This window comes from Sapajus apella, unplaced genomic scaffold, assembly GCF_009761245.1.
Source record: "Sapajus apella isolate SASKATOON/1434 unplaced genomic scaffold, GSC_monkey_1.0 scaffold4, whole genome shotgun sequence".
Lineage (NCBI taxonomy): Eukaryota > Metazoa > Chordata > Mammalia > Primates > Cebidae > Sapajus > Sapajus apella.
The window spans coordinates 52,103,406-52,130,993 of record NW_022436944.1 but is presented as its reverse complement, the minus strand read 5'-3'; the positions used below and the strand labels follow the sequence as shown (position 1 = coordinate 52,130,993).

General features: G+C 46.7%; 1 protein-coding gene and 1 long non-coding RNA gene across 8 annotated transcripts in view; one reads left to right on the top strand and one right to left on the bottom strand.

Annotated features, from left to right (window-relative positions):
- Positions 1-27,588, bottom strand: part of CMTM7 (CKLF like MARVEL transmembrane domain containing 7) — a 95,819-nt gene that overhangs the window by 56,128 nt on the left and 12,103 nt on the right. The window lies entirely within an intron of this gene.
- Positions 6,215-23,589, top strand: LOC116543220. 2 transcript variants are annotated; one of them, XR_004265514.1, is made up of 3 exons: positions 6,215-7,895; positions 21,754-21,851; positions 22,361-23,589. It is a non-coding gene; the product is annotated as an uncharacterized LOC116543220 (long non-coding RNA). The 2 variants fall into 2 exon arrangements; XR_004265515.1 differs by lacking the exon at positions 22,361-23,589 and having other exon boundaries at positions 6,216-7,656; positions 7,744-7,895; positions 21,754-21,927.

Below are 27,588 nucleotides of genomic sequence, written 5' to 3'. Positions count from 1 at the left end.
GCTGACCTCCCCATCTAGAATGCCAGCTCGACGAGTACAAGGGACCCTGTTGGTTTCACTTGTATCCTTTATGTGCCCTGCACATAGTAGGTGCTCAATTCAACACTGGGTGAATGAATGGTTCCTGGGCTTACCCTGCCATCCTCTGTGACAGCTCCATGACACTCTCTTGCATTTAAAAAGCCCATCTCCCTCCCTTACTGGCCTGTAGGCCTTTAGGAGAGGACCGTGCTGTTTTTGCCAAATATCACTTAGGGACCTGGCACAAGGTCCCTTGTGACTAGGAGGATGAGTGACTTTTGGAGATGGCCCTCAGAACATCTTTACACTTGCTAGAATGTACTCATCAAATGCCCCCGGGGGGCACTATTCGGGCTCTCCAGGAGGACTACCAGGGCGTGAGTGTGATGTAGAGAGTCAGGTTCCAGATTCTTGGCTCGTGATGGGGCCAGAACACTCTCAGTGCAGTGGCTTGTTATTCTAGCCAGGTCATGTTCTCTTCATCCCTAACCAATTTCTCACAACAGCTGCAGCCCAGACAGATGGTCTGTACCACAGTCACATCACCGAGTCACCACTGTATTTCACTGGCAAAGGTCATCAGGATCACATTTAGAAAGACTGTGCTAGAAAGCTCAACTTGTCAAAAATGTCACTGCATCCAAAAGGGCAGGAAGCACTGCTGGCATTTACTGTGGAGCTAACCTGGTGGCTTGTGCTCGTGTTGAGCTGAACTGAAATCACAAATTCCGGTTTGTAGCAAGCAATGGTTTTTCTCTAGCTGTTTGTCTTTCAGTGTCTGACACAATTTCCTGGTTTCCTTTGTGACTAAATTTCAAGATAGCGCAAACAGCATTTTCTGCCGCTCCCTCTCGTCATTACGACGGGACGCACGTCTTTAGACAACCATGACAGCAAAAGGACAGGGCTGTGGACGGTCCTCTCCACAAGAAAGTCCCTGGAGGAGTGGGTCATCAGAGAGGACCAAGGGCAGCTGACACAATGTGGGGATGGGGCGTGTGAGGACTGAACCCCAAAGCGAAGGTATCTTCTCTGGCCGTCAGCACGAATCCTAGGGTGACCAGAAGAGCAGAAGTAATCGCTAAGCCCGACCGTACGCGTATCGTGCACCAAGCCCTGTGGGCCATCTTATCCTCACAAACTTACAAGGTAGGCTGCTACTCTCCTCACTGTACAGAAAGGAAGGTGAGACACAGAGACATCGAGTAATATGAGCTGATCACACAGCTAGTAAGTCTGGAGGCAGAGCTGGGACCCAGGCCGCCGGCTCAGCAGGCACCCTCTTCAGGGCTGCTGCCTCTTGTTGCCATAGCAATAATGCCGCTCACCCTAGAGGCTGTGGCTCCAAAGTGTGCCCCAGCCTCATCACTGGTTATTGACATGTGGTCAGCAAAAGTGAACAGCATAGAGAGAAATGGGTAGGGACGATGCCTGGCGGGTCAGGGCCATGGAAACCCCCGGGGGAGGGGTGTGGGGGAAGGAAACACTAGCTGAGGCAGGCAGACGGTGTGGAAGGCCAGGGGGTGATCTGGGAAGCCTGTGGTGAGGAGGCAAGAGGGAGTGGCAAGCGTCTACTGAACACCTGCTAGGTACCAGGCAGCGCAGTCCTGGTGCATTTCATCCTCACAACTGGAGCCAGCTGCGACTCCGCCCAATTCACAGATCTAAAGAAAGTGAGGACCAAGGCAGGTCACTTGCCCAAGGAAGATCACCTAGTGGTGGAACCAAGAAGCAAATCAAGGTCTACCTGACTCCAAGGCTTAGAAGAGGGAGCATATCCCAGAGGGAGGCCTCAAGAAGCGAGCTTGGGCTGGAACAGTGCAGTGGCTTCTGCTCGTACCCAACCCACCCAGGGTAAGGGGTGTCTCCTCCAACATCTGCAGTGTTGGCCAGGCTGGTCTCAAACTTCTGGCCTCTAGTGATGTGTCCACCTCGGCCTCCCAAAGTGCTGGGATCATAGGCGTGAGATACCGCACCCAGCCTAAAATTTTTCACTAAGTCCATCACGACAGTCCCAGGAGGTAAGTACCACTATCATCTTTTTATGTGGCAACTGAGAACAGGTCAAGTAACTTGCTCAAGTCACACCGCCAGGTTAAGAAGCCAGGCCTGGGGCCCTGGCTGAAGCTCACAGTCCCCGTTCCTAACTGCTATGCTACCTCACTGCAGGCTGCCCTTGCTTGTATACAGAGCCCCAGGGCCCAGCTTCGGGCCTCTTTTCGGTTGAGGGCCTAAATTCTATCTGGTCCCACCTGGGAGTGAGCAGGGAGAACCGGGTGATAGAAGGAACGTCCATAATGTAACTCTGCCTGATTCCCTCACACTGGCCAACAGCGCTCTGGGACTCTGACTTACAAGTGTCAGCCCATTCTAAATGGTGCTCCTGTCATCTCTCGCTTAGAAAAAAAGTGTTAATATAATTATAGAACCAATACTTGCTCATTATAGAAATGAACTCAGGCAAGTGTCTATTTAAGAAGACAAAAGCTACCCATAATGCTGCTTCTCAGAGATAACCACCTCCCCGGCATTTTTGGGTATTTGTTTCCATGTATGTATATGTTAAGCACATATGTACTATTTCCTCCTTTCTTTCTTTTTATTGAAATGAAGTCTCACTCTGTTGCTCAGGCTGGAGTGCAATAGCACGATCTTGGCTTGCTGCAACCGCAACCTCCGCCTCCTGGGTTCAAGTGATTCACCTGTCTCGGCCTCCCAAGTACCTGGGATATAGGCGTGCGCCACCATACCGTCTAATTTTTTTGTATTTTTGTAGAGACGAGGTTTCACCATGTTGGCCAAACTGGTCTCAAACTCCTGATCCAAGTGATCTACCCGCCTTGGCCTCCCAAAGTGCTGGGATTATAGGCATGAGCCACCGATCCCAGCCTTATTTCCTCTTTTCAAAAATGGGATCATACATATAGTTTTATTCTCTGCCTTTTAAAAAGGTAAATATTTTCTCATTTGTAGACGACACTAATCATTCTGCGTCAGAGCCCTTATCACCGCCCAGCAAGTTGTATATTTTACCTGTCTGCTTACTGTCTGTCGCCCCTGAATGGAAGTCCCATGGTAATCTGTTGTCACTGTTCTCCCAGTGCCAGAAACCTTGAATGGTATATTGGTTCTCTACTAGGACAAGTCCTAACATGTACGACAAATTATATTGTTTGCTGAGAATGATGGCAAGGAAAACCTAGCCGCCCCGCCCCAAGTGGAAAACTGCTCGGGGCATTCTAAAGCAGCAAAACAGTACATGTATATCACACACCGGTTAAAAGAATTCTTTAAGCAGGGATATGTGACCCAGCCCCCGTGGATCCCTCGTGGAGAATACTTTCTAGTCTGTCCTTGATCAGTGGTAAGCAGGCACCAGCTGCCTAGCTAGTTTATCTTGGGTCTATGAGAAAACACAGAACACCTGTTTGTTAATAAGAATCACCTGTTGAGAGAGAATAACTATGTGGGTCAGAATCTGCCCAAGGCCCTCAGCCGGAATGCTGTAATCCCCTGGGGCTCTCAGTTTGGAAGGCTGCTGGGCCTCGGATAATCCCACTGTGCTGTTCTTTCTGGGTGTCTGCTTTTTTTTGAGACAGTCTTACTCCATCGCCAGGTGCCAGGCTGAAGTGCAGTGGCACGATCTCTCCCGGGTTCAAGCAATTCTCCTGCCTCAGCCTCCCGAGTAGCTGGGACTACAGGCACACACCACCACACCCAGCTAATTTTTGTATTTTTAGTAGCGATGGGGTTTCACCATGTTGGCCAGGACGGTCTCGATCTCTTGACCTTGTGATCTGCCCTCCTCAGCCTCCCAAAGTGCTGGGATTACAGAGTCACCGCACCCGGCAGGGTGTCTGCTTCTTAATGCCTTCAGCCCCCCTGGGTGGGGGTCTCTAGGCTGAGCTGGTCTTGGTAGTTCTCCATAGATATTTGTTGAATAAATGAATGAACAAGTACAATTTTGTATCCTTTTTCTGAGGGCCTTCTGTGGCTCAGGCATTGTGCTGGGCCACGTTCTTGCTCCCCACACCCTTGCAACAAACCCCATTGCCAGAGGTGGCCGGAGTGCAGCCGCCAAGTCCTCGCTGAGGCCTCAGCATCCCACTCCTGGACTGGAGGGAGTCAGTTTCATCTCAGTGTGAGCCCTTTTGCTCCTTTTTCTGCTTATGTAACAGCTTTGTTTGGCTTGTGAAATTACACCACGCCAGACGTACTTCCAGACGTCTCAGGCTCTTGTCCCTGCCAAGTGGATCCAAGCAGCTTGCTGCTTTCCCAGTCAGTCCTGATCTTCATCGCTCTGGAAGGTGTCTTCTGTTCTTCGCGGAGACTTAGATGAGTTGTGTTGAGCCCACCTTGCTCCTGAGAACCGTGGAAAGCCGCAGACAACAGCTGCCCGCCTGGCCCCACTCAGACGCCAGTCGAGTTTCGCTTGAGTGCATCAGACACGCTCCACCAGGGCTCCGTGCTGGTATTTGCACCGGTGACTTCTGTGAACCTACAGCCTCACTGTTCAGCCTGGCTGTGGTCAGAATGTGAACGACTGCACTTTTATTCAGTTTATCACTACTTTTGTAATTATGAAAAATGTAGCTTTAAATCTTTCTTTCATAACATGGGAAAATACTCATGACATAAATATTAAAAAGGTTAAGAAAGACTCATGGTGTGAAAATATAACCACTGAGAGGAAAATGGAAGCCACATGCCTGGTGCGTTAACTGTGGTTAGCTCTGGTTTTAACTCAGGCTTTTAGATTAGGGGAGTGGATGTTCTAGTTTGCACAGGCAAATCCCAGTGTTTTCTTTTTTTGTTGTTGTTTTTGAGACGGAGTTTCCATCTTGTCACCCAGGCTGCAGTGCAATGGCATGATCTCAGCTCACAGCAACCTCCTCCTCCCAGGTTCAAGCAATTCTCCTGCCTCCGCCTCCCGAGTAGCTGGGATTACAGGTGTGCACCGCCACGCCTGGTTAATTTCATATGTTTAGTAGAGATGGGTTTCTCCATGTTGGTCGGGCTGGTATCGAACTCCTGACCTCAGGTGATCCACCTGCCTCGGCCTCCTGAAGTGCTGGGATTACAGGTGTGAGCCAACGCGCCAGGTCAAATCCCAGTTTTACACTTGTGACCAGCTGGCCAAATGGTGTCCTTTCCTGCTTAAAAGTATTCTGCTAAAATTACACACCTAATCTCAGTATAAGGAGTTCTAATTTTCTCCTTCGTGTTTTTCTAGACTTCTAAATTCTAGTGAACTCGATGTGTTTCCTTAATTCCAATTTGTACCTTTTTCTTTCACATTTTAATGTTGTTGAGATTGGAATGTACCATACAACAGATTGGCACTTTTCTCCCACCAACCTAGCAAGTTATAAAAATCAGTGGTCATAAGGTTGGTGGGAACTTAGAACTGAGGAAACGTAGCACATTAATTTACAAATGGGAAAAATATAGAAAATACATCAAATTCTCTTTTTTTTCCCCTGGAAAGTCAAGATTCTAAGACCTGGAGAACTGGATAAAATCAGACAGATGAAATCCCTCTATACAGCTGGCTCTTACTAGGATTAGGAGCTAATGTTTCCCGCAGGTTCTCTGATGAAGTCAATAACAAAATAAAAGGACGTGATTGCCAAGAAATCTTCTCCAGGACCAGCAGGAGTGGGATCTACGGCCCTTCCTGAGACATAAGCTTTTTTATAATGAGCTGAAATAATACCAGTATTGATCATTACTTTCATAAATGGCTGATACTCATTACGCACTTATCATGTGCCAGGCATAGGGCTGTCAAATTATTAGACAACCCTGTTATTTCCCTCTCTCTACAGATGAGGAAACTGAGGGACAGAGAGGCACCTGCTCTAGGCCATAGAGCTGTCTGCACAGAGTTGGGATTCAGTCCTTTTTATCTGGCTCCAAAGTCTGCTTTTTAACCACTGACAATGCTTCCTGCTTCTTCTATGTTTTTTCTCTGTGTTGGGCCTCTGGCCTCTGTTTTCAGCAAAGCTCTAACTGTAAAGGTTTCCCAGGCCAGCACAGTGGCTCATGCCTATAATCCCCGCACTTTGGGAAGCCGAGGTGGGCAGATCTCTTGAGCTCAGGAGTTCGAGACCAGCCTGGGCAACACAGCAAAACCCCCTCTCTACAAAAAGTTGCAAAGTTAGGTGGGTGCAGTGGCCCACACCTGTGGTCCAGCTACTCGGAAGGTGGCTGGGAGGTTGGGGCTGCAGTGAGCCATGATCATGCCACTGCACTCTACCCTGGGTGACAGAGTGAGACTGTTATAAAACAAACAAACAAGAAAAAACCTTTCCCCAAGGGCTCAGTGGTCTGGGAGAGAGGGCAAGAAGCTAAAACAAGATCTCTGCAACCAGATATTCTGATTCCTTTGGCCTTGGTAATGGGGTATAAAAGAACACCCAATACTGCATTAACGTACTGTGGCTGTGTTTTCCAAAAAGGCCACAGCGACACTTCTAGTCTCATATGCTCTTGCAGAACCTTGCCACCCACTACCAAGAAGTAGAGTCTGTTTCCTCTCCTGCTGAAGCTGAGCAGGGCTTGGTGGCCGCCTGTAATGTGATGGAAGTGACACCGGCGTGACCTGCAAGGGCGAGGTCGCAGCCTACGATAGCAGTTCTTCCTGGTCCACACTCTCAGGCTGCTCATCCTAGGAACCCTGGTACCATGTTATGAGAGGCTTAGACCACTGGAGAGGCCGTGTGTAGCTGTCATGGCCCATCAGGCCCCCAGCCAGCATCAACTGCAACATGAGACCGTGAGCCTTCAGATGACTGGCTCCAGCTTTCCAGTCTTCCCAGCCGAGGCCTCAGGCTTCGAGGAGCAGAGACAAGCCTTCACTGTGCCCTGCCTGAATTCCTGACCTGCAGAAGTGGTGAGAATAAGTGGTTGTTTAACGCCACTAAATTTCTGAGTGATCTGTTACGGAAAAAGCACTTAAACATAAAAAGGTCCTATCTGGCCTCTATTGAAAGTAACATATGCATTGTTCTGGGTTTCATGTTTTGATTCTTTGCACAGGGAAGTTGAAATCTATCCAGAGGACAGTGACAAGCACAGGTGTGAGAGAGACACCATCTGTGACCTGCACCTGGGGGTCTGGCTTCAAAATGTGTCCTCAGCGGATACTCTTGGGATGGCTCAGCTAAAAGGCAGCTGTCACCTCTGAGAGGCTTGTTACTGAATATTATACGACGAAACCACCCTGGTGGCCAAACTTTGAGAATGGCTTGATAAACACCCACCTCCATTCTACATCACTGGCGTTCTGTTCCTTCTGAATCCTCTGCAGACTAGAGGCTCTAACGGAGCTAAGTGCTGGGCCTGGAGGTTCCATGCTCTGCTTCAGGTCAATGAAGAATGCCAGTGACAGAGGCGCTTGTGAGAGCTCTTGGTTTTGGTTTTCCAGTAGCCACAGAAACCAGGAAGGAGCAGAAGGAAGACACGGAACTGCCTCCACCCTCCTCTCATCCCCTACCCCGAGCAGCTTGTAAGAATCATTTACTCATGTTTCCTGTAAGACTCCATTTGAACAGAGAGTTCTACCAGCAAATACGTCTACATATTGATTTTTCTTAAAATGAAATGCGGCCGCTCTTCAGTGCCACAGCAGAGGTAGGTCCTTTTGAGTTTGGAATGCTCATAACACCCACCGTGTGCTTTGTGACAATGCAATTATCTGATCACTTTTCTCTACCCAAGCTACTATCCTGCTGGCCTCAGAAGGATGAGAGGCAGGTGGACAGCGCTGTCACACTGCAGTTACCCCAGCTGAAGCCAGCAGCCAACCCCCAGCCACAGAAGGAAGCCTGATCTATAACGAGCAGAGCCAATCGCCAGCTGACCTCAGTCATGTGAGTAATGCACTCTTACTGCTGTGTGCGCTGAGGCTTTGTGCCGACAGTTATGATGGCTCAACTTATGATTTTTCAACATTACCATGGTGTGGAGTGATATACATTCAGTACAACATCAATATATGACTTGGTTATTCAATACTTTATTACCAAATAGGCTTTGTATTAAATGATTTTGCCCAACTGTAGGCTAATGTAAATGTTTTGGGCATGTTTAAGGTGGGTGAGGCTAAGCCATAATGTTTGGTAGATTCTGGGTATTAAATGCATTTTTCACCTAACAGTACTTTTAACTTGCAATTTTCTCAGGAGTAACCCCACCATAAGTATCTGTATTTGTTAGGCAGCAAAAGCTAACTGATAGATTTGTTTTCAGAATTTTCCTGGTTTCCCTGTCAGGTAACCCCAGCTTTCAAAAAAGAAAGGAGAATGAAGTTATTTATTCAAGGATTATTTATTGAGGGCTAAACACATGTCCAGCTCTGTGCTTGGCATGAGGGATAAGAGACTGGTTGCCATTTTGCCAAAGAGAATCCTAAGGAACCTTGACACAGAAGAAATAGTTCTGCTGCTGAGCTCTTTGGCCACTATCCTGGGGAAATAAGTATTTGGAGAAGCTCTGGGGCCAGTCCCCGCAGGAGGCCTGGCACCCAGCCCTGGGTACGTGCCAGAAGTGAGTGCCTGTTGAGCTTCACAGTGTGGGTGTAGGCTGCCTTGATTAAAACCCCTGGCAGCACAATGCCAAATAAGTGCCAGCCTGGGGAAGAAGAAATTAGTCTGGGATAAAAAATGACAAAGCAAGAATACAAAAGCCATTAAGGGATTTGTAAGCATGTGTCACGGTTGCAGAATCGCTATTGTTAAGAACGTGTGATCATTTCGTGGTGCCCCGTGGGGCCTGGGGAAGGAAGTCTGAGTGTTTGCCAAAGGCTGGCCGTCCATCAGAGGAAGGAAGGCTGAACAGGCGCGATAATGCACAGCTAGCAACCCCCACAGGTCAGATGGTCACTCAACACAGCCAGAAGGGGCCAGTTCACTCCGCTGGGCCTCAGTTTCCTCATCTTTAGCATAGGGGAAAATAATCAAACATACCACAAAGAGATAATACAAGGATTAAATGAACCAACTCAGGCAAAATATTTAGAACAGTCTGGTACGGCTCCAGTAAATGCTCAACAAATGTTGGTTTTCCTTTTTTTTTTTTTTTGAGACAGAGTTTTGCTCTTGTTGCCCAGGCTGGAGTGCAGTAGCACGATCTTGGGTCACTGTAACCTCTGCCTCCGGGTTCAAGCAATTCTCCTGCCTCAGCCTCCCGAGTAGCTGGGATTACAGGCACCCGCCACCACACCCGGTTAATTTTTATATTTTTAGTAGAGACAGGGTTTCACCATGTTGGCCAGGCTGGTCTTGAACTCCTGATCTCATGATCCATCTACCTCGGCTTCCCGAAGTGCTGGGATTACAGGCATGAGCCACTGCGCCCGGCCAGGTATTAGGTATTGAAACTCCTTTTAGAAGTTTGTTGGGAGGAACCAATGGGATAATGTTTAAGGTCTTGGCACAAAGTAGCACAAAAATGATGGTTCCTCTAAGTGCAGCATGTGATCACCAGGAGATGAGCACGACATGAGGACAGCTGAGACGTGGACCCCGTCCTAAAGGGTAAGGAGCTCAAGATCCAGACACAAGTAACAGCGACAAAATGGGATAAATGCCACCAGAGAGCTATGATTTGTGAGGAATGATGCCAGGAGAAAGGAGAGGTCAGGCAGGTCCTCTATGAAGGTACACATGGCCCGGGTGTGGCCTCCATCAGAGGATTCCAACACACAGAGAAGGGGAAGCGGAGGCTTCTGGCAGTGGGAACACAACCACAGAAGGCATGGGGCAGGAAAGCACAAGGGCATGTTTGGGAACAAGAGGGTTGTTGTCCATGTTAGGCAAACAGCACAGACATGTGAAGAGGTGTGACGGGAAGCAAAGCTGGCAGGATGCAGGGGGCATCAGATTCCAAGCAGGGGAAGTAGACGTGCCAGGTGGGCAATGGGGAGCCAGTGAAGGTTATTAAGCAGAGTAGAGCCACAGCAGAACTGTTCTTAAGGAAAATGAATCTAATAGCAGGTGGACTGGAGATGGGAGAGAAGAGACACGGAAGTCAGTTTGCAGGAGGCTATGTCAGTTCTAGCAAGGTAATGGGGACTGAAATCAGAATACTGGCCAGAGGAAAGGGGGAGGAGCTGGGTGGGAGGGGAGCCGGCTGGAGAGGGGCCAGGTGGAGAGGGGCTGGGAGGGAAGCCGGGTGGAGAGGGGCCGGGTGGGAGGGGAGGGCAGCAGGTGGTAGAAAGGCCCCCGGGAGCCTCCAGGGACTCAGGTAGGCAGTACCTCCTCTAGGAGGGTGCAGACAGCTGATGAGACCAACGAAAAAGCTCCCCCGATGGCTTCGCCGCCCAGATTGCTCAGATTGTCGACAATATGCTCACACTGAGCCTGGGATTCTGTCTGTGCAAACTCTCCCACAAACTAAACTGCTGAGCCAAGCAAGCAGGCCGCCGGCCTCGCCGCTTCTGCAGGCCATTAGCCGGCCCCTCTCTTCCTCTTCCAGCCTCTCGACCGTGTCCCCAGTTCAGTCATGGCCACTGTGACCTGCAGCCCCAGGTCCGGCTGAAGTCGTCGCAGAAGGCAGGCGTGGAGTCAGCCGTCCCCTGCTGCCCGCATTCTCTTTTGCTCTCTCACTTTTGCGCCAAGTGAAAACAAAGACCTCCCTCTAGAACGTTCCCCACGTCGCTGGGCTTCGCTGTTTAAAAATAACCCGTTAGGCCGGAACCTGGCCACTCCCGACATTTCCCCCACCGCGTCCTTTTCAGGCCTCCTGGCCGCTGCAGAAGCCTCCGGTGGAAAGACAAAGATGGCCTTTCAGTCCCCGGGAAGCGGGCTGTGGCTCTGCCCGGATCTGGATGCCTCTGGAGGAAACAGGGAGGCCACCAAGAGACATGGACGGCAGGTTCGTCCTCAGCAGTGCCTCCTCTCATGTGCCTGGTAATGGAGAACTAGACTGCTCAGATAAATGCAAATCAGCTGTTCTTCTGAGGTGACAATGGGGACGGAGCACTTGGTAGGACCTCAATAATGTGAGGCAAATCAATTCGAAGCTAACTACTGGACTCAAATACTTCTTCCTAAATCCTGTTCCTGAATTGAGTTGTGTAACTTCATGTTTTTCTAACATGTAGGCAAAAAGGAGAAACAGATAAAGCCAGAAGAACACCAACCACAGAGAGAGGAAAGAGAGGCCAGGATTCAGAATAACCCACACAGGACTATGAATACTTGAATATTTCAAAGGAAAGGACCCAGCGTGGGCTGAGTCATTAACAAGCTTGCAGAGAAGCCCCAGGCTATCAAAAACCCTCCATAAAATATTAGCATATCATATCCAGCATATATAAGAAGTAGAAATGCTTGGGAGGCCGAGGCAGACAGATCACGAGGTCAGGAGATCAAGACCATCCTGGCCAACATGGTGAAACCCCGTCTCTACTAAAAGTACAAAAAACTAGCCGGGCATGGTGGTGTATGCCTGTTGTCCCAGCTACTTGGGAGGCTGAGGCAGGAGAATTGCTTGAAACCGGAAAATGGAAGTTGCAGTGAGTCAGGATCACGCCACTGCACTCTAGCCTGGCGATAGAGCGAGACTCTGTCTCAAAAAAAAAAAAAAAAAAAAAAAGAGAAGTAGAAAGGCACCACAGCTAAGGTTTATCACAGGAATGCATGCCTGGCTCAATATTTCCAAACGTTTCAAATGTATATGCCTTATGAACAGACAAAACAAGAAAAGGCATATAGTCGTATCAACTGAAGCAGAAAAAGCCTTGGACAAAATTCAATATCCAGTCATGATAAAAAAAAAAAAAAAAAAAAAAGAAAACTTTCAGCAAGCAAGGATAGGAGGGAACTTCCTTAACTGAGAAAGGGCATCTACAAAACAACCCACAGCTAACACCATGCTTGGTGAGATACTGCACGGAAAAGATGTCCTTTCTCACATTCTTATACTGCTGGAAGTTGCAATAAAGTAAGAAAAAGACATAAAGGCATATGGATTGAAAAGGAAGAAACAAAAACTACTTCACTGGTAGACAACATGATCTATGTAGAAAATCTCATAAAATCTACTAAAAACCTCCTTAGAACTAATAAATAACTTTAGTAATGTCATGGGATACAAAATCAATTCACAGAAATCAACTACAGTTCAATATCTTAGCAATGAACAACTGAAGTTAATTAAAAACAAAGGAGAGGACTCTTTACAATAGCAGCAAAAAGGGAAATATTTGTTAGGTATAAATCTAACCTTACAGTATGATGAAAACGACAGAACACTGGGGAAAGAAATCAAAGAAGACCTAAATAATTGGAGGGGCTCACCATGTTCATGGATTGAACAACATGCTATTGTTAATGAGCCAGTTCTCCCCAAATGGATATGCAGGTTCAACACAATTTCAATCAAATCCCAGCGATAGGCTTTATTACTATTATTTTTGTAATACTGGAAAACTGATTCTACAATTCATATGAAAAGGGAAAGGAATTAGAATAACCAAAACAATTTTTCAAAAGAACACCATCCAATTTCAAGATTTACCATTAAGTTACAGTAATCAAGACAGTGTGGAACTGGTGAGAGCACAGACACACAGATCAATGCAGCAAAACAGAGTCCAGAAATAGACTCACATGAACATAATCAGCTGGTCTTTTAAGAGAAGTATAGGCCGGGCGCGGTGGCTCAAGCCTGTAATCCCAGCACTTTGGGAGGCCGAGGCGGGTGGATCACGAGGTCAAGAGATCGAGACCATCCTGGTCAACATGGTGAAACCCCGTCTCTACTAAAACTACAAAAAATTAGCTGGGCATGGTGGCACGTGCCTGTAATCCCAGCTACTCAGGAGGCTGAGGCAGGAGAATTGCCTGAACCCGGGAAGCGGAGGTTGCGGTGAGCCGAGATCGCGCCATTGCACTCCAGCCTGGGTAACGGGAGCGAAACTCCGTCTCAAAAAAAAAAAAAAAAAAAAAAAAAAGAGAAGTATAGGCCGGGCATAGTGGCTCACGCCTGTAATCCAAGCACTTTGGAGGCCAAGGTGGGCGGATCACCTGAGGTCAGGAGTTCAAGACCAGCCTGACCAACATGGTGAAACCCCGTCTTAAAAAAAAGAGAGAAGTACAAAGTAATTCAGTGGAGGCATTGTCAACAAGTAGTGCTAGAACAACTCAATATTCACATATAAAACAAGGACCCTTGGCCCGTACTTAGTTCCTTCTGCAAAAAGTAATTCAAAACAGATCACAGACCTAAAATATAAAACTATAAAACTTCTGGCAGAAAACATAGAAGAAAATCTTTGTGAAAAAGTGTGAACAGATACTTCACCAAAAACACTATATGGATGGCAAATAAGCACATGAAAAGATGTTCAACATTATAGTCTTTAGGGAAATGGAAATTAAAACTACAATAAGGACAGGCGCCTGTAATCCCAGCACTTTGGGAGGGTGAGGCAGGTGGATCTCTTGAGCCCAGGAGTTTGAGACCAGCCTGAGTAACATAAGGAAACCCAGTCTCTACAAAAAATACAAAAATTAGCTAGGTGTGGTGTTGCACGCCTGTAGTCCCAGCTACATAGGAGGCTGAGGTGGGAGGATCACTTGAACCCAGAAGGCAGAGGTTGCAGTGAGCTGAGATCATGCCACTGCACTCCAGCCTGGGCAACAGAGTGAGACCCTGTCTAAAAAAAACCAACAAAACAAAAACAAACCACAGTAAGATATCACTACATACTCATCTGGATAGCTAAAATTAAACAAAACCCAAACGAGAAAATGCTGATAATATCAAATGCTGGCAAGTATGGCAAACAACCAGAACTCGCATACATTGCTGTAGGAATGCAACACGGTACAGCCACTGTAAAAAACAATTTTGCTGTCTCTTATACATTTGAATATATACTTTTTTTTTGGGGGGGAGGGTGTCACCATGTTGGTCAGGTTGGTCTTGAACTCCTAACCTCACGTGATCCGCCTGCCTTGGCCTCCAAAGTGCTTGGATTATAGGCGTGAGCCACTACGCCCGGCCTGAATATATACTTAACATATGACCCAACAACTATGGATAGGTATTTACTTAAGAGAAATGGAAACTTACATTTATACACACAAGAAAAACATGTAAGTCAATGTTTATAGCAACTTTATTCATGATTGCCAAAATCTGGAAACAGATGTCCTTCAACTGGTAAATGAATAAAACAGACACATATCCATATAATGGAACACTACTCAGTAATAGAAAGAATATGTTTATTATCCACGTGATAACATGGATTAATTTAAGTGAAAGATGCCATTTCCAAAGCTACATATTATGTGATTCTATTTATACGACATTCTGGAAACAGCAAAACTATAGGGATGGAAAACAGATCAGTGGTTGCCAGGAGTTACAAGGTGGGGAAAGGGCTGACTACAAAGGGGCAGCTTGAGGGAACTTTAGGCTGATGGAACAGTTCTGTACACATGGTGGTGCTGGCTTTTTTTTTTTCTTTTTTTTTTTTTTTTTTTTTTTGAGACGGAGTTTCACTCTTGTTACCCAGGCTGCAGTGCAATGGCGTGATCTCGGCTCACCGCAACCTCCGCCTCCTGGGTTCAGGCAATTCTCCTGCCTCAACCTCCTCAGTAGCTAGGATTACAGGCACGCGCCACCATGCCCAGCTAATGTTTTGTATGTTTAGTAGAGACGGGGTTTCACCATGTTGACCAGGATGGTCTCGATCTCCTGACCTCGTGATCCACCCGCCTCGGCCTCCCAAAATGCTGGGATTACAGGCTTGAGCCACCGCGCCCGGCACATGGTGGTGTTGGATACATGACTATGCGTTTGTCAAAACCCACAGAATGGTTCTAAGTGTTCTGAAATTGACTGTGGTGATGATGGTACACACTCTGTGAAGAGACTAAAAACTGCTGAATTGTCACTTTGAATAGATGATTTCTATAGTATGCGAATTCTATCTCAATAAAGCTCTTATTTTAAAAACTTAAAAAGACATCTGTCGAGAGACGGCACGATGCTGCTGCCGTGGAACCAGAGTGAGATTGTGGAGGAGAGATGAAATTCAGATGTTGAATTTCACCCCCCAACACTCACAGCTCCTCCGCACCAGAGCTCAGGCTTTTCTGAGCTTGCGCAGCAATTCAGCTTCTTACCAAGTACATATATGCATGTATATATCATGATTAGAACAACGTTGATCTCAAAAACATTTCCCCCACTTCACAAGAGAAAACTGAGACCAAGAGAGGGGATGTGGTTTACCCAGATTACCTATCTAGGGGGCAGCAGAGCCAAGAGCTGACCCAACGCTCCTTTTTCATCACCTTGATGTCTATGCTCAGTCAAAAACACGAGCCTGGCTTGTATGATATGCTCTACAGACGACGGTAAATGCAAAATGAAACGCCTGAAATACCTTGACCTAAGACCAGGTGGACTCTCTCCTCATGCGGACACAGACCTGAGTCAATCTAATATTCTTATCAAAGGGACTAGCATAGATTTGTAGAGGCAAGTTGGAGATGTTCAAAGAGAAAAAGGAAATGAAGACCTTGTGGAAAATATTATACATATGGAATAGTGAGAACAGACCCAGCTGACTTCTGGGGAAAAGATGATTAAAGGTCTCACTAGACTGCTAAAGGGAGGTGATAAAATAATAACTAACACTCAGAGCTGCAGTACTTCTGCACAGTAACCCTGAGCAGGTAATATTATCACGCCCTTCTCACAGATGAGGGAACCAAGGCACAGAGAGGGCAGGTGACTTACCCAAGATCTCACTGAGGCAGCAGGAATCCAGCAGTTCCACTGCCTCAGTTTCCCCCCCTTATCAGGAGATGAAGAGCAGCATCAAAGAAAGTGCTGAATCCTAACAGGAGGGTCTACTGGAAAGGCAACATGACAATGGAAGATGACCTGCAGGTGTCACAAAGCTGCTGATGGTCTCAGGTCCCTGCTGGCTCACTTGACACAAGGCAAGGAAAGTTAGGAAGGTGGCCTGTGACCTGCATGGCAGTGAGAAAGTCACTACTTGACATTCTCATCCTTTAGAGAGTGTATCCACAAAATACAGGTCCCTGGGCCCCTCAACCAGAGATTTTAATCCAGTAGGTCTGAGCTGGGACCCAGGAATCTGCATTTTGAACAGGCTTATTTCCACCCCCAGCCAAAGTACTCTGGCTGGTCCCTGGGCTAGACTGTGGACAACCTTGATCTCTACAGAAGGGAGGCAAGATAATACAGATTAAGAGCTTGGCTTTGGAGTCAAAGGATTCTGGGGTCAAATTCCCATTGCCTCTTACCTGTGTGACCTGGAAAGGCTGTGTAACCTCCCAGGGCCTGTTTTCCCCCTGGAAAGTGGGGGTGACAAATAATACCCCACTTAGAGAGTTAGCTCCTCTAATACCTGAAAAGCACTAAGCCAGCTCCTGGCATGCATCACGTGCTCTGCCCACAACAGCTAAAAGCAAAAGTAAAACCCTCATTGGGTCCATGCAGCACTTCTGTTGTAAACAACCTGCAGGCTCCATATCATAACATTCTTGGGTTATCATTTCCCCTTCATTAACTGAATTTTCTGGAAGGAACTCATCCTGTGTCTGAATCAGAAACTCAATAGAAGCCACACTTCTCAGCTTCCCTTTTCCTCCCACGAAGCTTCGGTGGTGAAGCTTCTTTCCCTCTCCCCTTGCCCAGGGGATGGGGATTGACATTGCCTTAAAGTGGACATCTGCTCAGGGGCAGATGGTCTGTGCAATTTGAATATTTATTACCTTGGTAATTTATACCTCACCTTTTCCTAAAGTAATGCGGCAATAAAAGGAGACCACTAAGAAATGTCAAAGATGAGGTGAAGAGCAGAGACTTGCAGCAAACAGGAGCTGTGAACGCAGTGCTGAAATATCACTGTGAAGAGACGCAAAGAAGGTGCAAACTTTCAAAGTCAATGGGAAGTGAAGAATGAAAACCGAACCAAGAAGATTTAGGTCGGTCCTTTGGGTCTGGGGTGGTGAAATTCCCTGGAAATAGACTCTGAGAAAGAGATTTGCATGAAAAAGTTAATTGGGGGGTGCTCTCCAGGAGTTAACAGTGGGAGAGTAAGCAAGGCCAGGTGGTGGGAGGATTTGAGCAGCCAAAACAAAGACCTTGGCTGATCCTCCCAGGAGCTCTGAAGCTAGGACTGCTCTTCAGAGTTTTCTCTGTTGAAGTGAGGAGAGCAGCCTTTCATGACTCTCCACTGACCACAGGATACAGGCTGCCCCAGGGAGAGGGCAGGCATCATCTTGAGTGAGGTGAGTCTGTTTGGTGGACATCAATTTGTGGAGAGGGACTCAGCAGGCCACATTCTTGGCACTGGTGGGGCGGGGCGGGGAGGACGAACGCCTCAGCAATAAAGGGGATATTGGGCACACACCAGGATGTGCACTGCAAGGTTTTAAGTGGGTTCTTTCTCCCAAAAAAGTAGTTACAAAAAGAATAGAAAAATCTTGGCCCAACCTTGAATAGCCACATAGGTAAAGGCTGCCCACTGACTAGGAACCCCCCCATGCTCAGGTCCCTAACTGGCAAGGGAGAAAGGTATTGTGTCAAATCAGTAACATTTAAGCCTTATTAGACACAGCTGCTAGCGTTGCAGTAATGAAACAATTAAAAACTTTGAGAAACGCTGTGAATGAAAAGAACTGGGTTCTATTTGAGCAGTTAAATTGGAGATGAAGATTAGTTACCTGAGTATAAATGAAATGGACCAAAGGTACATTAATAGTATCTTCTTCTTCTTCTTTTTTTTTTAAATGGGGTGTCACCATTATGGCCAGGCTGGTCTTGAACTCCTGACCTCAGGTGATCCACCCACCTCAGCCTCCCAAAGTGCTAGGATTACAGGTGTGAGCCACCACGCCCGGCTCCATTAATAGTATCTTCTAATCACTCCACTCTTGTAATAGTTAATAATGAATCTATCAATGAATCAGCTAATTCATTTGTTCTGATATGTCACTGTCTACGAAGGCCATATTTATGTTACAAAGAGGTTATTTTGAAATCAAACCAAGTTATGTATCCTATGAGTGAATATCCATCTCTCAGAATTTATCTTAAGGAGAATAATGTAAGTCAAAAGAAAACTCGGCTGCATACTGTAAAACAGAGATTGGCAATTTCTTTTTGGTAAATGACCAAATAGTACATATTTTAGGCTTTGTGGGCCACACAATCTTTATTGCAACTCCACTCTGCTGTGCTAGTGTGAAAGTGACCATATGTAATACATGAATGAATGGATCTGGCTGTGTTCCAATACAACTTTATTTACAAAAACAGGTGGCGGGCCAGATTTGGTCTGTGGGCTGTAGTTTGCCAACCCCTGAAAATGTTCAATGTAATATCATTTATAGTAGTTAAAAGCTCAAAAGCAAACTACATGTTTAAAAGTGAGTGGTCACATAAATTTAAAAATATCCACTTAGATGATTGTATATATTATGTGCAATTATGAAGCTTTTATATCAACAGGGGTGTTACCAAATATTAAATTTTGTAATAGAAAAATAAGCAACGGGCCAGGTGCAGTGGCTCATGCCTGTAATCTCTGCACTTTGGGAGACTGAGGCGGGCAGATCGTGAGGTCAGGAGTTCGAGACCAGCCTGGCCAACATGGTAAAACCCCATCTCTATTCAAAATACAAAAAATTAGCCGGGCGTGGTGGCGGACGCCTGTAATCCCAGCTACTTGGGAGGCTGAGGCAGGAGAATCGCTTGAACCCAGGAGGCGGAGGCTGCAGTGAGCCAACACTATACTATTGCACTCCAGCCTGGGCGACAGAGCAAGACTCCGTCACAAAAAAAAAAAAAAGCAACAAAGCGGAATCTATGATTGTAATCAGTGGGATTACAGCCCTGCAAACTTCACATATATTCTTAAACAAGGGCCAAAATATGACATTGTAGAAACTGTGGAATGGTGGGCCCATCGGTGAATTTAGTTGTTTCAAATAACTTTCAGATTTAATTATATTAATATTTTTAAAATTCATATTTCCATAACAAACATCTCAAAAACTTAAAAAAAGCCACTAGACCCTTCAACTGAAGACCCAGATGAAAAAATAAGCCTGCTGGAGGAATTAATGATGCAGTGAGCTTGTGTGTGTGTGTGTGTGTGTCAGGGTCTCACTCTGTCGCCAGGCTGGGGTGCAGTGGCATGATCTCAGCTTGCTGCAACTTCTGTCTCCTGAGTTCAAGCAATCCTCTTGCCTCAGCCTCCCGAGTATTACAGGCGCCAGCCATCACACCCAGCTAACTTTTTTGCATTTTTGGTAGAGATGGGGTTTCACCATGTTGGCCAGGCTGATCTCAAACTCCTGACCTCAGGTGATCCACCTGCCCCAGTCTCCCGAGCCGTGAGCCATTGCGCCTGGGCTGCAGTGGATATTTTAATTTAGGTATATTAACATGCCCACCGCATCATTAATTCTTCCAGCAGCTTCTGTGACACAGGTAGCTATGGTGGGAATGCTGGCAAAGCCCCACAGAACCACTACGTTATTTTCGTGGCTAGCAGCTCTTCCATACTTCACCACTAACAAAAAGCCTACTTTGTGAACTGACCAAGAACACTGCAAGCCTTTACTTTCCCTCCCAACTCTGGGCCTTTGCAGACACTGTTCCCTCCTCCAGAGCACCCTTCCACCTTTTCCTCCTGCCTTGCCCCTTCCCATGCATTAGGTCTCAGCCTGGAGCTTTGTTCTCCAGGAAGGTCTGACCACAGACAGGAGGGAACCCAGTTATCTGTGCTCACAGCATCCTCTACCATAACGTTCATCACCCTTCATAATGCTTCACCATGCTCAGCACTCTGGCACTAGCCACACTTCACCGATTCACAGATGCCTATTCTTTCACATTTTCACTCCCTCAAGTCAGGGCCTTTCTTTCTTTCTCTTTCTCTCTTTCTTTCTCCCCTCCCTCCCTCCCTCCCTCCCTCCCTCCCTCTTTCTTCTCTCTTTCTTTTTTTATTTGACAAGGTCTCACTCTGTCACCCAGGCTGGAGTGCAGTGGCTCACTGCAACCTTTGCCTCCTGGGTTCAAGTGATTATCATGCCTCAGCCTCCCAAGTAGCTGGGATTACATGCATGTGCCACCATGCCCGGCTCATTTTTAAAATATTTTTAGTAGAAACAGGGTTTCACCATGTTGGCCAAGCTGGTCTCGGACTCCTGTCCTCAAATGATCTGCCTGCCTATAATCCCAAAGTGCTGGGATTACAGGTGTGAGCCACTGCGCCTGGCCAAGTCGGGGTGTTTCTTACAATGGCATTGGAAAAACAGGTGTATAGTTACCACTGCCTGTGCATGTGGCAACATCCAACACGCCAGCATCAAAACGTGTGGCATAGGTGCCAGCAGGAGGAATAAAATCCCAGAGACAAGAGTAGAGCACCTTGACCTCAGGGGTGCGGGGCTGATGGTGGGGACAGTAACTCAGGGGTGGCTTAGCAGCATTCCCAAAGTGGGAATCAAAAGCTGGTGCACAAGCCCAGTGCTGACGGCCTGTAGTTTCTGTATGGATTCTTCTGAGAAATGCTGCATGGCTCACACTCTTGATGGCACAGGGGACAACAGCTTGTGCAGAAACACCTAAAAATAAAAAGATTTAGAAGAGGAAGGCTCTGGCTCTAAAAAAGTTTTAGGGATATCTCAACCAATTTATTTTTCTTCACCTATTTTCCTTTTTATATATTCACAAAAATATATAAGATCTGTATTTAATTAAGTCTAAAAGAGTTCTTTCAATGACCATAAGACAAAAATTCTAAATGATAAGAGAGATTTGTGTTACCACATAATTGATATTTTTCTTTCTTTCTTAGGGATTGGCTAAAACAGTGGCGCCTTTGGTGTGGTGAAATACCATCCTTGTTTAGGGTCTTGATTTTCTGCGACAGGGAAGCTGGCTGTGCCTCATTCACAGCTGTATCCCCTGTGGCTCTCCAGGGCTGGGGCAGAGCAGCCACTCTACAAACATCCGACGGAGTGACTTCAGGTAGTGCCTCTGCCGGGCAAAAACCGCGGCTAGAACCACACCAAAGAGCTAACACTCAAGGCAGGAAGGGCATCCGAAAGTGAGACTGCCACTTTTGGTATTTGATTCTTTTAGCCTTTAATCCAATTAGTAATACCTCTATTCAGTGTTTCCTGGCGTGGCTTTAAATTAAACCCGGCCGTGACAGCTTGCTAAGCTGACAGACACTTCTCTCAGCCCTCTGCTTGTCTCTGTTTGCTTCTGCTGTTTTGATTGGGAGTCTGCCAAAACCTGTCAACTCAAGAAAAAAGAAAGATGCTATCACAACAGGCTGGCGGCTACGACAGAAACGCATCTCTATCGCACACTGCGGGGGGGTGGGGGTGAGCTGCTCCAGGACAGGCATCCTAGCCTGTCTTCGCTGGGGCACCCACCTGTGCCTTCTCCCAAATTCTTGGCTCACAGGCTTGAAGAGATGTGCCCCAGACCCCATGGCCTGTTCTGAACCCCGCAGAGGCGCTCTTTCCACTGCTGGACGCACACCCAGCCCCTTCCCTCAGTAGGTGCCTCATTATTGCATCTTCTAGAGAAGACCCAAGTCTCTCAAGCCCTTGATCTGTGCTGACGTTTTGGAAAGGAATGCTATTACCAAAGGCTTGGTCAAAGAAAACATGCAGGTGTTCATTTGAAAAAAGATTATTTCCTGTGTTCCAGGCACCACCTTAGGAACTGGACAGCCCGTGGTGACCTGGACAGAAAGGTGGCAGCCCCTCTGCACTTCAGGTCTTGGTGGAGAAGGCCCACCATAACAGGTAATGAGGTGAATTGAACGAAGGGATTCTGGCTGGCAAAGTGCTGTAATGAAATCGGAACTGGGAAACAGAATAGGGTGATGGTGGCAGGGTGGGGCAGGGGACTCCTTTAGCTGAGGGGCAGAGGAAGGCCCTTCTGAGGCAGCACAGGGGGCAGTCCAGCAGGGAAGCAGGCACACCCTAGACCTGGGTTTATTTTCATTTCCTCACCTATAAAGTATGCAAAATGAGAGTACATAAATGATAGCGGTATTGTGAGGATTAGATGAGGTGAGTCACATCACAGTCATACAATAAGACTTGGTCGTTAGCCATTGTCCCAAGGAGCTGACATCTGAGCTAAGGCTTTTTAAAAGAACAGGACATCCAGTAAAGCTTAACTTGAACTATTAACTATTAACTTCAGATAGGAAGTCTGCAAAAGGGATTTCTGTGGAAACAAAGGCATTCCAATTCAGACGAGGACTGCCCAACATGATTTCTCTTCTTTCTTTGTCTTCTGCCTCCAGTGTAGCTACAAAATGTGGAGTATCAGAGGGTCCCACCACACTGACTTTAATCCAACGAAGGGACAGCTCTGTTCTGGACTCCGCACAAATGTCGAGGTCACGAAGAACAAGAAAGATTGAGAACGTGTTCCAGATTGAAGGAAATTAGAGATGTGACACTGAATACACCTTATGATCTGGGATGGGATCCTAGACCCCAGGACATTAGTGGCAAGATCTGAGTAAGCCTCGTAGGTAAGATGATAGCACTGCTGTCATTAACTTCCTGATTTAAGTAACTGCACTGCTGCTCTATAATAAAGGGTCTTTCTTAGAAAATGCATGCTGAAGAACTGATGGCCAAAAGAGCATGATGTCTGCAACTCACTCTCAAATGGTTTCTAGAAAAAAGTAATAGCATGTATACAAATGGAAAACGATCAAACAAATAGAAAACGGTAACAAGTGGAGAACCTGAGGGAAGGGGAGATGGGCAGTTCTTTGTACTGTTCTTGAAAAGTTTTTGTAAGCCTGGGATTATTTATAAACAAAAAGTTACAAAAATATATAATTAAGAGACTTAAATCATCCAATACTTCTACAAACACTAAAAAGATAGCACCCAATTCACAAGTAGTGGATTAAGCAATGCTAACTTGACCACTTTAATACATATGTATTTGAGCTGCAGTAGGCTCGTCTTGAAAGATTCTACTGGGAAATAGTAAGATTTATTTGGCATTCTGATGGTTTGGGGAATCTGGGGATACTTCATCATCTGTGGAAGGCTAGAAGCAGTGCTTCTTTGGAACGTGCTTCCCATCTGTCGCCCCACCCTGCCATCTGAGAACCACTCTCTGATGTTTTCTTCTGTCTTCATTGTTCTGTTTTTCTCAGCAGAAATTCAAGGACTGCTTCTCTCATTGAATAAGCTATTAAGGACAAAGATGTACTCAAAGCGGACTGAGACGTCACTGCCAGTCCGAGAGGCAGACAGTGTGGCCATCACTTTTCTGAAAGTTAATTCCTAGAAATGAGCAAAGCACCCTAAAAGGAGAAAAATGAAATGTCTGCAGTCTACAATGTTGAAGATTTTTAGAATCTGACTGCAATGGAAAATGTTTAATGGGCTGTATTTATTTCTTTATTTTTTCTTGAGATAGAGTCTCACTCTGTCGCCCAGGCTGGAGTACAGTGATGGGATCTCGGCTCAGTGCACCCTCCGCCTCCCGGGTTCAAACGATTCTCTTGCCTCATCCTCCCAAGAAGCTAGGACTAAAGGTGCCTGCCACCACATCTGACTAATTTTTGTATTTTTAGTACAGATAGGGTTTCACCATGTTGGCCAGGCTGGTCTCGAACTCTTGACCTCTTCATCTGCCCACCTCGGCCTCCCAAAGTGCTGGGATTACGGGCACGAGCCACTGTGCCCTGCCTATATTTGTTTCTTGTGGCTACTGTCGCAAGCCCACAGATTTGGTGACTTAGAACAACTGTAATTCTGTTCCCTCACAGTTCTCAAGGCCGGAAGTCTGAAATCACTATCACTGGGCTGCAGTCAAGGCGTCGGCAGGACGGTGCTCCCTCCAGAGACTCTGGAGAGACGTCCTGGCCTCTTCCGGCTTCTGGTGGCTGCCCTGCCGCGTCGCCCACTCTCTGCCTGGCCTTCACATCACCATCACCTTCTCCTCTGTGTGTCTCTTACGAGGGCACTTGTCATTGGATTTAGGGTCCACCCATATAATCCAGGGTGATCCCCTTATTTCAAGAGTCTTAATTACATGTGAGAAGACTCATTTTCCAAGGAAGGGAATATTCTCAGGTTCTAAGGAAGTAAGATACATATTTTGAGGAGATATCGTTCAACCCACTACATCAGGAAGGTAATTTTTTATCCATAAACTACTGTAAGGCAACTATAAGTAACAGTAGTAATCACATCCATGAACTCAGGATCTACGTCATCACAAACCTAGTAGACTTACTGTCAGCAAGCAGACCCCGTCACGCTCAGGGGATGCATGTTATGCTACACAGTTCCTTCCTCTGCCCAACATGGCAGCCAGAAAAAAAGGTGCACTGCTTGATAATGCGGACACTGAGGAACCCTTGAAAAACCATCATCAGCCAGGTGTGGTGGTTTACGCCTGTAATCCCAGCACTTTGGGAGGCCGAGGCAGGTGGATCACCTGAGGTCAGGAGTTCACGACCAGCCTGGTCAACATGGTGAAACCCTGTCTCTAAAAAATAAATAAATAAATAAATAAATAAATAGGAAAAAAGAAAAACTAGCGTCACATTATCAACACAAAGGTCCGCATTGCCTCTTTCACCTTTCCCAACTGAAACAGTATGTGTCACGAAAGCACCCACTCCAGAAATCAAATATCTGATCTGCAGGAAACTTTTTCTGTGGTTGTGGCCTTAGGGCTTTCCAAGGAGTTAAAAAAGATGCGGTCAAGTTATTTGTGTTACTGTGACATTGCTTGTAACTCTCTTGTAAAAGGCCGCAGAAATAATTTTGCTTTCTATTGACTGTATTTTCTGTTCAGTAAACATTTTTTTCCCTCCCCTTGTTTCAAATGAGAGTTGAAAAATATAACAAACTCTTTGAGTGGACAGTAAAAAGTAACATCAAAAGTCTTGTGAGATCTGTAAGGCAGCTGCCTGGCATGGCAGATCCAGAGGGATGCCTGGGCAAGAATACAGATAAGCCAGGTTTGCAAGTGGAAGGAAGGCGCGGTCAGATTTGTATGTCCCCAGAATACATCAGCTTAAAGCCTTGGCAGACACCAGATAGATGGGAGGCAATTCTACAATTCAGATGGCTCCTATGGAATAGCAGCAGGGACCCCCCTTGTTGCCCTGCTCAGATTCCCAGGTTCCCTTTCACCAGGTCTGTGCATCCAGCCCCCAGCTACTGTGGGTGCTGCTGCTAACTCCGTACACCTGCACCCTCCTGCTAATGATTTCTCTTGGACAACTAGAGCTGTCTGATTCGGAGATCCCTGGGGGTTGATGTTCCCTTCTCTCTGGTCTGTAGGCAATGAAAGGTATACAAAAGCCCAGCTCCCCTGTCTCAAAACGGCAGTCTTCATGGTGCAGGTCACTCTCCAGTGTTCCCCACAGAATCAGGCTGAGGCTGAGCTTCTGACACTCGTCTTTGTCCTGCTCTTCCTACCCTTGCTTACTTTGCTCATGCAATAAAACGGTTGCACAAGAATCCCCGTATCTAGCTCTGCTTTTAGGGAAGCCGACTTGAACACTCCCTGTAAGAGACCTTGGGAAATACTAAAAAAATGCTAGTCAGGCAGGCCTTCTTGTTCCCTAGACTCCTCTGGTTCCTAACATGCTAAAGAAAGTTGCGTGGGAGAGTGGAGCAGTGGAATGCGGAACACTGAGCTTCTCCGTGACAGCAGACACGGAAGACTTCTGAAGCCCGCTGGGAGACGATCACAAGTTGATGTTGAGAAGCTGAGTTTCAGGACCTGTGAAAAAATGTTCATAAGCATGCAACGTTTGGTGCGGGTCCTCTAATTCTACGATTTGCTCCCTCTCATATTCTTGCACATACACAAAACTATGATATGTACAAGAGTAACCATGACAACACGGCCAGATAACAAAAGGTGGGAAATAGCCCGAATGGCTGTCAGTGTGGACTGGTTAAACAAACAGAGTAAATCCATTCTCTGGAATACAATGCAGCTATGAAAGAGGAGGAGAAAGTGTCCTCATTCTGAACGGATATGGAATTATCTCCAAGACAGAAAGTTGCGTAATACAAGTACAGAGCAGTGAGCGTAGGTGTGCTCTTACCTGGGACAGGAGGGGAGGCACACGCAGAAGTGTGAAATAACTCCCAAAGGTTATGCAAGAAACTGGCCTCACCAGCAGCGTCCTGCATACTTGCAGAGGGGAAAACTGATAATTGGGGGACTTTGGGTACATTTTGAATCTCGAACATGTAAATATTATCTAGTCCAAAAAGCAAATACAACTCAACAATGTACAACCATAGCTACTGTTTGCAGCAGGACTTTATTTTGGACTTGTTCCAAGAGAACACCATGGAAGAGACTGACAGCTCAGAAATGGAGTCAGTTTGTATAACCGACAAAATATGGAAAGGGAGTCAGTTTGTATAACTGACACAGTATTTATTTATGTAATTTTTCAAGAGATGGGTCCTGTCACCTAGGCTGGAGTGCAGTGGCATGATCATAGGTCACTGCAGCCTTGAACTCCTGGGCTCAAGCAATCTTCTGGCCTCAGCCTCTTGAGTAGATGGGATCACAGGCATGCGCTTACCACACTTGGCTCAGACAACATAAACTCCCTACCTCGGTTTCCTCATCTGTAAAATGGAAATACATCTCACAGGGATATTGTAATGATGAATGAGCTCCTGCATGTAAACCAGGCCACAGGATGCCCAGAGCACTAACTTAACAAATGGATTGACCCCACAGGAATGGAATGATGTGTGACCACCGCCCAGCGATAAACATGGCCCCGCCTGCTGCCCTCTGCGCTGCTGTCGCTCCAGTTCCCTTGCTGAGGAGCAGCCATCAGAGCTCCCGCTTTCATGCAGGATAAACAGGCTTTTGTGAGTGCATTAGTTATCTACTGCTTCACAACCAATTAACACAAACTTGGCACCTTAACACAACATTCATTTATCATCCCACAGTTTCCACAGAGCAGGAGTCTGGGCAGAAGTCCACTGTTCAGGGTCTCACAAGACTGTAACAAGAGGTTGGCCAGGCTTGGGGTCCTCCTCTGAGCTCACGTGGTTGTTGGTGGCTTTCAGTTTCTTGTAGCCATAGGTCTCAAGTCCCGTTGTCTTGCTGGCTGTCAGCTGAGCGCTGTTCTGGCTTTTGGCATGACTCGTGGATGCCTGTCACGTGGCCCCTCCCAGGCCCTCTCTCAACAAGGCAGTTTACTTCTTCAGAGTCAGCAGGAGACTCTCTCCCTTTGGGAAGGACCCAGTACTTCTTTTAAGGCTTTTAACTGACGAAGGGAGGTCCACCTGGGGAAAATCTTTTAATTAACTCAGAATCAACTCCTGGCTGGGTGCGGTGGCTCACGCCTGTAATCCCAGCACTTTGGGAGGCCAAGGTGGGCAGATCATGAGATCATGAGTTCAAGACCAGCCTGACCAATATAGTGAAACCCCCATGTCTACTCAAAAACAAAACCTAGCTGGGCATGGTGATGCGTGCCTGTAGTCCCAGCTACTCAGGAGG